This window comes from Tursiops truncatus, chromosome 7 (assembly GCF_011762595.2).
Source record: "Tursiops truncatus isolate mTurTru1 chromosome 7, mTurTru1.mat.Y, whole genome shotgun sequence".
Lineage (NCBI taxonomy): Eukaryota > Metazoa > Chordata > Mammalia > Artiodactyla > Delphinidae > Tursiops > Tursiops truncatus.
The window spans coordinates 70,121,217-70,129,713 of record NC_047040.1 but is presented as its reverse complement, the minus strand read 5'-3'; the positions used below and the strand labels follow the sequence as shown (position 1 = coordinate 70,129,713).

General features: G+C 41.3%; 1 protein-coding gene across 1 annotated transcript in view; it reads left to right on the top strand.

Annotated features, from left to right (window-relative positions):
• Positions 1-6,010: 6,010 nt before the first annotated feature.
• The window catches only part of PSMD14 (proteasome 26S subunit, non-ATPase 14), a 95,668-nt gene continuing 93,181 nt past the window's right edge, over positions 6,011-8,497 (top strand). The window contains exon 1 of the mRNA XM_019922764.3: positions 6,011-6,295. The gene's annotated coding sequence lies outside the window, so the exon portion shown is untranslated. The remainder of the gene's footprint in view (positions 6,296-8,497) is intronic.

Here is an 8,497-nt window from a genome sequence, read left to right as displayed (position 1 = left end):
CAGAGGTCTCTTAGGCTGTCTTCATTTCTTTTTATTCTTTTTTCTTAATTTTGTTCAGCAGCAGTGAATTCCACCATTCTGTCTTCCAGGTCACTTTCCTGTTCTTTTGCCTCAGTTTTTCTGCTATTGATTCCTTCTAGTGTATTTTTTATTTCAGTTTTTGTATTGTTAATCTCTGTTTGTTTGTTTTTTAATTCTTCTAGGTGTTTGTTCTTTAATTCTTCTAGGTCCTTGTTAAACACTTCTTGCATCTTCTCAATCTTTGCCTCCATTCTTTTTCCAAGGTCCTAGATCATCTTCACTATCATTATTCTGAATTCTTTTTCTGGAAGGTTGTCTATGTCCACTTCGTTTAGTTTTTTTTCTGGGGTTTTATCATGTTCCTTCCTCTGGTACATAGTCCTCTGCCTGTTCATTTTGTCTGTCTTTCGGTGAATGTGGTTTCCCTACCACATCCTGCAGGATTGTAGTTCTTCTTGCTTCTGCTGTCTGCCTTCTGGTGGATGAGGCTATCTAAGAGGCTTGTGCAAGCTTCCTGATGGGAGAGAGTGGTGGTGGGTAGAGTTGGGTGTTGCTCTGGTGAACAGAGCTCACTAATACTTTAATCCGCTTGTCTGCTGATTGGTGGGGCTGGATTCCCTCCCTGTTGATTGTTTGGCCTGAGGTGGCCCAGCACTGGAGCCTATCTGGCTGCCTGGTGGGGCGAATAGCAGACTCCGGGAGGGCTCACACCAAGGAGTACTTCCCAGAACTTCTGCTGCGAGTGTCCTTGTCCCCACGGTGGGCCCCAGCCACCCCCCGCCTCTGCAGGAGACCCTCCAACACCAGCAGGTAGGTTTGGTTCAGTCTCTTATGGGGTCACTGCTCCTTTCCCTCGGTGCTGATGCAGACAGTACTTTGTGTGTGCTCTCCAAGAGTGGAGTCTCTGTTTCCCCCAGTCCTATTGAAGTCCTGCAATCAAATCCTGCTAGCCTTCAAAGTCTGATTCTCTAGGAATTTCTCCTCCCGTTGCCAGACCTCCAGGTTGGGAAGCCTGATGTGGGGCTCAGAACCTTCATTCCAGTGGGTGGATTTCTGTGGTACAAGTGTTCTCCAGTTTGTGAGTCACCCACCCAGCAGTCATGGGATTTGATTTTATTGTGATTGTGCCCCTCCTACTGTCTCATTGCAGCTTCTCCTTTGTCTTTGGATGTGGGGTATCTTTTTGGTGAGTTCCAGTGTCTTCCTGTCAATGACTGTTCAGCAGTTAGTTGTGATTCTGGTGGTCTTGCAAGAGGGAGTGAGCGCATGTCCTTCTGCTCCACCATCTTGAACCAATGTCCCTGGTAATTGTATTTTTAACTTTATTATTTAAAAATGCCAGAACAATTTTCAAAGTGGTCATACCATTTTAGTTACTGTTTGCATGGTATATATATTTTTCATCCTTATAGTTTCAAAATATTTGTGTCTTTAAATCTAAAATGTGTCTCTTGTAGATTGCATATAGTTGGGTTTTTTTTTAACCCATTCTGTGAATCTCTGGCTTTTTTTTTTTTTTTTTTTTTTTTGGGTACGCGGGCCTCTCACTGCTGTGGCCTCTCCCGTTGTGGAGCACAGGCTCCAGACGCACGGGCTCAGCGGCCATGGCTCACGGGCCCAGCCGCTCCGTGGCATGTGGGATCTTCCCAGACCAGGGCACGAACCCATGTCCCCTGCATCGTCAGGCAGACTCTCAACCACTGCGCCACCAGGGAAGCCCAATCTCTGCCTTTTAATTGGAATATTTAATTCATTTACATTTATTTATTTATTTATTTATTTGCCACACTGCTTGACTTGTGTAATTTTAGTTTCCCTACCAGGGATTGAAACTGGGCCCTTGGCAGTGATGGCACACGGGGTCCTAACCACTGGACTGCCAGGGAATTCCCTAATCCATTTACCTTTAATGTAATTACTGATAAGGTAGTATTTAAACCTGCCATTTTGCTATTTGCTTTCTAAATGTTGTATGTTTTTCTGTTCTTCTATTTCTCTATTACTGCTGCCTTTTGTGTTAAATATCTATTATATTTTCTAGTGTACCATTTTAATTACCTTGTTATTTCTTTTATTATATATATTTTGATTATTTTCTTAGTGGTTGCTCTGGGGATTACAATTACCAATGTAGAACAACATAGCTTGGATTAATACTAATTTGATTTCAATAGTATACAAAACTTTGCTACTATATAGCTTTATTCCCTCCCCCACCTTTATGCTACAGTTGTGATACAAATTAGATCTGTATATATAATATGTCTATCAACACAGACTTATAATTATTGCTTTATGCAGCTGTATTTTAAGTCAAATAGGAGAAAGAAGGATTATGAACAAAAAATATATTTATACTGTCTTTTATAATTACTTATATAGTTACCTTTACAAGTTTCCTTTATTCCTTCATGTGGATTTGAGTTATTTTCTAGTTTCTTTTCATTTCAGCCTGAAGGACTCCCTTTAGAATTTCTTGTATGGCAAGTTTCCCAGTGACAAATTCTCTTTATTTTTGTTTATGCATATATTTTGGAATGTACTAATTTCTCCTTCATTTTTGAAGGACAGCTTTCCTAGGTATAGAATTCTTGGTTGACAGTGTTTTTCTTTCAGCATTTTGAATATGTCATCTTACTGTTTTCTGCTTCCATAGCTTTGGTTGTGAATCTTATTTAGGATTATATGATGAGTAGCTTCTCTCTTGACACTTTTTTTTTTTTTTTTTTTTTTGCGGTATGTGAGCCTCTCACTGTTGTGGCCTCTCCTGTTGCGGAGCACAGGCTCCGGATGCGCAGGCTCAACGGCCATGGCTCACAGGCCCAGCCGCTCCGCAGCATGTGGGATTTTCCCGGACCGGGGCACGAACCCATGTCCCCTGCATCGGCAGGCGGACTCTCAACCACTGTGGCACCAGGGAAGCCCTCTTGACACTTTTAAGATTCTCTTCTTGACTTTGGCTTTCAACAGGTTAATTATAATGTGTCCAGGTGTGTATTTCTTTGAGTTTATACCACTTGGAATTTATTAAGCTTCTTAGATGTGTGGATTAATGTTTTTCATCAAATTTGGGAAGTTTTTGACCATTATTCCTTCAAATATTATTCCTTTCCTTTTATATTTCTCCTCTCTAGAACTCCAATTATACATGGTATGCTTGATTGTGTGTGACAGCCCTCTGGGGCTCTGTTCATGCATATTTATTCTTTTTCTTTTTTTCTGGTACCCAGACTGGATAATCTCAAGTGACATATATTCAAATTTGCTGGTTCTTTCTTCTGTTGGCTCAAGTCTGCTGTTGAGCCCTTTTTTTTTTTTTTTGAGAGTTATGTTTTATTTGGCAGGAATTTTTAAGGCTTCCAGCCCAGGAGGTAGCATCTCAAGTACGCCTGAGAGAACTGCTCTGAGGAGGCGAGGAGGGAGCTAGGATATATAGGAGTTTTGGAACAAAGGGCAGGTAGTTGGAACATCAAAAGATTACTGTTAATTAAATAAACCCAGGTATTCCAAGTTAAGGAATTTAGCACTTTTCTATGTATGGGAAGATGCAGGAGTCTAGGTTCACTGAAATCATTCCTTTGATATGTACCTCAGTTATCTGGGGTCAGTATCCTGTGTTTTCATATCCTCAGTTTCCTCAAGGTGTTGAGCCCTTCTTATTTTTCACTTCAGTTATTATACTTTTCAACTCCAGAATTTTTGTTTCTTTTTTTTTCAAAACAATTTCTTTATTAATGTTACTTATTTGGTGAAACATTCTCATCATACTTTCCTTTAGTTCTTTAGACATGGTTTCCTTTAGCTTTGTGAACATATTTAAAATATCTTAAAGTCTTTATGTAATATGTGCTTCCTCAGAAATATTTTCTATTGATTGCTTTTTCTCCTGTGTACAGGCCATACATACATTCTTATTTCTTTGCATGTATCATCCTTTTAAACTTTTGTATTTTGAAAACTGGACATTTTGAATAATACAGTGTGGCCACTCTGGAAATCATATTCTACCCTCTCCCCAGGGTTTTTGCTGTTTTTCTTTGTTGTAGTTATTGTTGATTTAGTGAATTTTCTGAATTCATTCCTTAAAGTCTGTGTTCTTTGTTGTGCATAACCACTGATGTCTTTGCTCAGTTAGCTTAGTGGTCATCTGATGACTGGACAGGGATTTCCTTAAATGTCTTCAACCAATACGTTTCCTAGTCTTTGTGGAGGGGCTTAGTATGTGTGTTGGGGTGTGACTTCAACAATCAGCCAGGGAGTATACAACTCTATTTTTGTATTCATTTCTTGCTTGTGTAGAGCCTCAAGGTTAGCCAGAGGTGAGAGCTTAGAGCCTTCTCAGGTCTTTCCTGAGCATTCACACAGCCCTAGCCATTCACACAATCCTAAGCATGCATATTACTTGGATTCCCTGAAATATGTCAGAGTTTTTCAAAGTCCCTATGGACATCACATTCCCCAGCTAAATAGTATGGCTGGAGCAACGGTGCTTCAAACAAAGATGAGAGGTTTTTTTTTTTTGGTACGCGAGCCTCTCACTGTTGTGGTCTCTCCCGTTGCGGAGCACAGGCTCCGGACGCGCAGGTTCAGCGGCCATGGCTCACGGGCCCAGCCGCTCCGCGGCATGTGGGATCTTCCCGGACCGGGGCACGAACCCGTGTCTCCTGCATCGGCAGGCGGACTCTCAACCATTGCGCCACCAGGGAAGCTCAAAGATGATCTCAAAGATGAGATCATCCTCTGTATTGGATGAGGAGCCACTGGTGAAATTTTAAGCAAAGAAGGAGCACAACTGTATTTGTATAGCAGAAAGAACCTTTGCCAATGAAGCGGAGAATGAATTATGGGCAGACAGACTGGAGGCAGAGAGATCAAGGAGACTAATGCAGTATTTTAGGAAAAGAGTAATGAAGGCTTGAGTTAAGGTTGGAATACAGAGAAAGGAGAAAGAGGAGTGGTGGATTGGAAAATCTATTTACAGATTAGACCCTTCGTGATTTCCAGGGTGTTTCATTGGGAGGCCAGTGCGAACAGGTAAATCAGAGGTAAGGTCTGTCTATTCTCAGATCTGATGAGGGAAATTAAATGGAGGATGGGGTCATCTACCAAAAAAAAAAAAAAAAAAAAAGGGAGGAGGCACAGGTTTGAGAGAAAACATAAAGACAGGGATCCAAATATAATTAACATTACCTGTGATTGAAATAATTTATGTATTTTTTAGATAAAGATCTTTGAGTGGGAAATTCTGTGTAATTGTGCCACTCAAACAGTTTTGGATTCAGATGCCACAATCCTTCCTTTCCCTCCATCCAGTAGATTCATCACCATTCTTCATTTAGGAATGCTTTAAAGATGCTAGTCATTTGGAACGTATCTGACAAAGTGAGAGGGACTTGGTAAACGTGCTGCCCTAAACAGAAATGTGATATAAACTTGTCAATAGTTATTTCTTGGGCGGTTTTGCTCTCTGAAAACCTAGCAGATAATGGGTGAAACGTTATTGGTGATGATAATTACCTGGAGAAACGTGAGTATATGATTTCTTAAACCTTGTAAATTAAATTGGGCTTAAAATAGATGGTTTTACCACTAGGGAAATGGTTGTTTTCCTTGAAATTCAACCTTTGCAAATTGGTAAAGACAAGAAGGTGGGTAGACTGCACTATGGAAAAGAACATCCGACCGATTTCCACTCTTTTCACACCTCTCCCTTTTTTTCTTTTGCTTCTCAGATGACCAAGTTAATCTTAGTCCAAGTGAACCTTTTAGTTTTGACGTAGGGCCGCGGTGAACACTAAAACGAAGAAAGGGGTTCCGGTCTTCGCGTTCCTGCAGTTTCATCTCGGCGCCAGCCGGGCGCACAGAACTGGGGAGGGAGAGGTGCGGGCAGAGAAGGGAGGATGTCGGAGAGGCGGGAGCGGCCCTAGCGCTAACTTCCGCCCCACCCTCCAAGCCGGGACGCCTGAAGCAGGCGGCCCGCGTTGTCTGTCCCGGGCGCTCCTCCTGGGACGCCCGCTCGACTCCCGAGTCGTCTTCAATTGGCCGTCGGGGAAACGGAAGCCGAAGCGGCGCAGTGAACCCGGAAGTGCTTCGCGGCGGAGGCCTGGGCGACTCTTTTGAATGGAATCGGGCTGATTCATCGCAGGTTCGCGGAGCCAGAGCTCGGCCGAGTCGGAGCTTGCTGGTGTTGCTGTCGGTCTCGCCGCCGCCGCTGCGTCACCGCTGCTGGAAGACAAGGGTCCAGACCGCGGCCTCCTGCTCCGCCCGCCTTCAGGTAAGACGGGGAACGCAGGCCCCAGAGGTCCGCGGAGGCAGCCGCGCTAGGCCGCTGCCAGCGCCTTGCTTTCCTGAGTCACGTTGCTCAGCCTAGTTTCCACTGGGGTCCCGGGCGGTGAGGGTGGAGTCCAGCTCCCTTCGTCCTACACGCTGTCTCCCTGGGTCTCTGAGTAAGTTAGGTCTGGATGTGGTCTCCTTCCTCCAAGCGTTTCTGCTCCGCTGAATTCACCACATCTTGGGAGCCTCTCCTCTCTATTCAGAGAGGACCCTTAGTTTTGGCTTCTGTTTGTCTGTGTTCTGTTGAAACTTACCCCTGTGTTGAAAAACTTCCCGCCAGACAGGAAACAAGGGCGAGAGAATAAAATTAACTTTCCCGTTGAATGTATGTTTGCTTTATCACTTGTGTTAACCTTAGGCCTTGACCCCTTTTCTCATAGTGTTAGGTTTTCAACTGCCTTCAAAACCAAACAAAACCCCAGAGGTGCATTGTTTTTTAACCTTGAAACTCTTTAAAACAAAGTATGGTTATTCCTGCTCTGCCTTTTAACTTAACTTTCAGTTTGTCCCACTTGAGTAGTTGTTGATGAATTGATTACATTTCCTGTTTTCAGTAAAGTAGAAATCTGCTACTGTGTGTTACATCTTGGAACTTAATTTTCCTGGGGGCACTACTTTGTGTCAGGCAAAGAAGAAAAATGTAAATTTCTCAAAAGAGTTTGAATATAAACCTAGTGACCTAAGGAAAAATTCTTGAAATTAAAATGGTATCCAAAAGTTGGGAAAGGCAAGGAAGAGGCTTTAAAAATTAGCAAGAAATGTACTTCTAGAGTGAAAATCATTTTTTTCATTGCTCACAAAAGTATTTAGTGAGCAGACTTAATGTTTGTGAGTAAGCAAGACGATAGCCACTGATAATGTTGCAATAAAAAAGAACTGAATACAGTTATAGTGGAGATGATTAATATAATGGTGGCCTTCTAGTCTTGTCCTATAAAGCTAGCAACTGGCTCATTTGAAGTTTAAATTATGTTTCTTTTAAACATATAAATTTAAATGGGTTATTGTGCATTTGAAGAGATTAAGATACATGGTGGCTCAGAATTAACTACAAGATGTGTTTAGTGAAGTGGTATTTAGTGAGAAGCCTGAATATTGTCTTGAATTCGTCCCAGGACAGAATTGCATCTGGCCAACAGAAGAAAGTTTTGAAGTCATGATCTTTCAATGAAGCCTCACCTGTTGAGTTTGGGAGATTTTTTTTTTTTCCCCCAAGGGTCTTGATAAATATTATATTGCTGTTTTAATTGAAAAGCTGGATTTTTAACCTGTTTGACATGGGTTTATTCTATTTTTATACTTGTCTGTAACCCTTGTGTTTAATATCTAATTTCAGGACCCATGTTTGAAAATCAATAACAAGGAGCAATTGTGCTTCTATTTAATTGTTTTAAATTTTATAGCAATGTTTGTTTCATAAGTCATTGTCTACCTGTGAAAGCCTTACCTGAATACTTGTGATTTAGTACTCATGAACTTGTCATATACCCGGTTTGTTGCACTCATTTGACACTCATTCTGTTTTCTGGTATTTTGGTGTCCCCATCTGTAAAGTGAGAATTGGATTAAATAATCTTTCCTGGCTCTAAGATAAATAACAATAACAACAGTTACTGAGTACCTATGAATGTTTCAGGCACTATATTAGGTGCTTTGCATTTTTTTCTTACAACAGACTTGCAAGGAAGATATTATTCTCATTTTATAGATGAAGTCTAGAGGCTAAGAGAAGGTAACTTGTTCACATCATATAGAGGGTAGGTGATGAAGCCAGGATTCAAATCTAGGTCTGATTGCCTCCAGAGCCTTTCTGGCTCAATACTACTATTCTTTCACTTTATGTTTTTTCTATGGGATTATATCATGCCTCCCCAGGTAGATTGTAAATTCTTTCAGTGAAAGTCACTAAATTCCTTAGTGGCTCTGTTTCCGTATCACCTTATAAACAAGATAGTATTTAATAAATATTTTGCTTCAGTGCTGTAATTAAGAGCTAGCACAAGAAGATATTCATGATAATTCCATCCTCACTGTTCTAAACAGGGGGAATCTTACTTTCAAAACCTTATTTATATAATTAAGTTTAACGTTGACTCTTTCCATTTTTTCCACTGAAGAAAGCCCTTAAGAAAGTGAGAGAAAG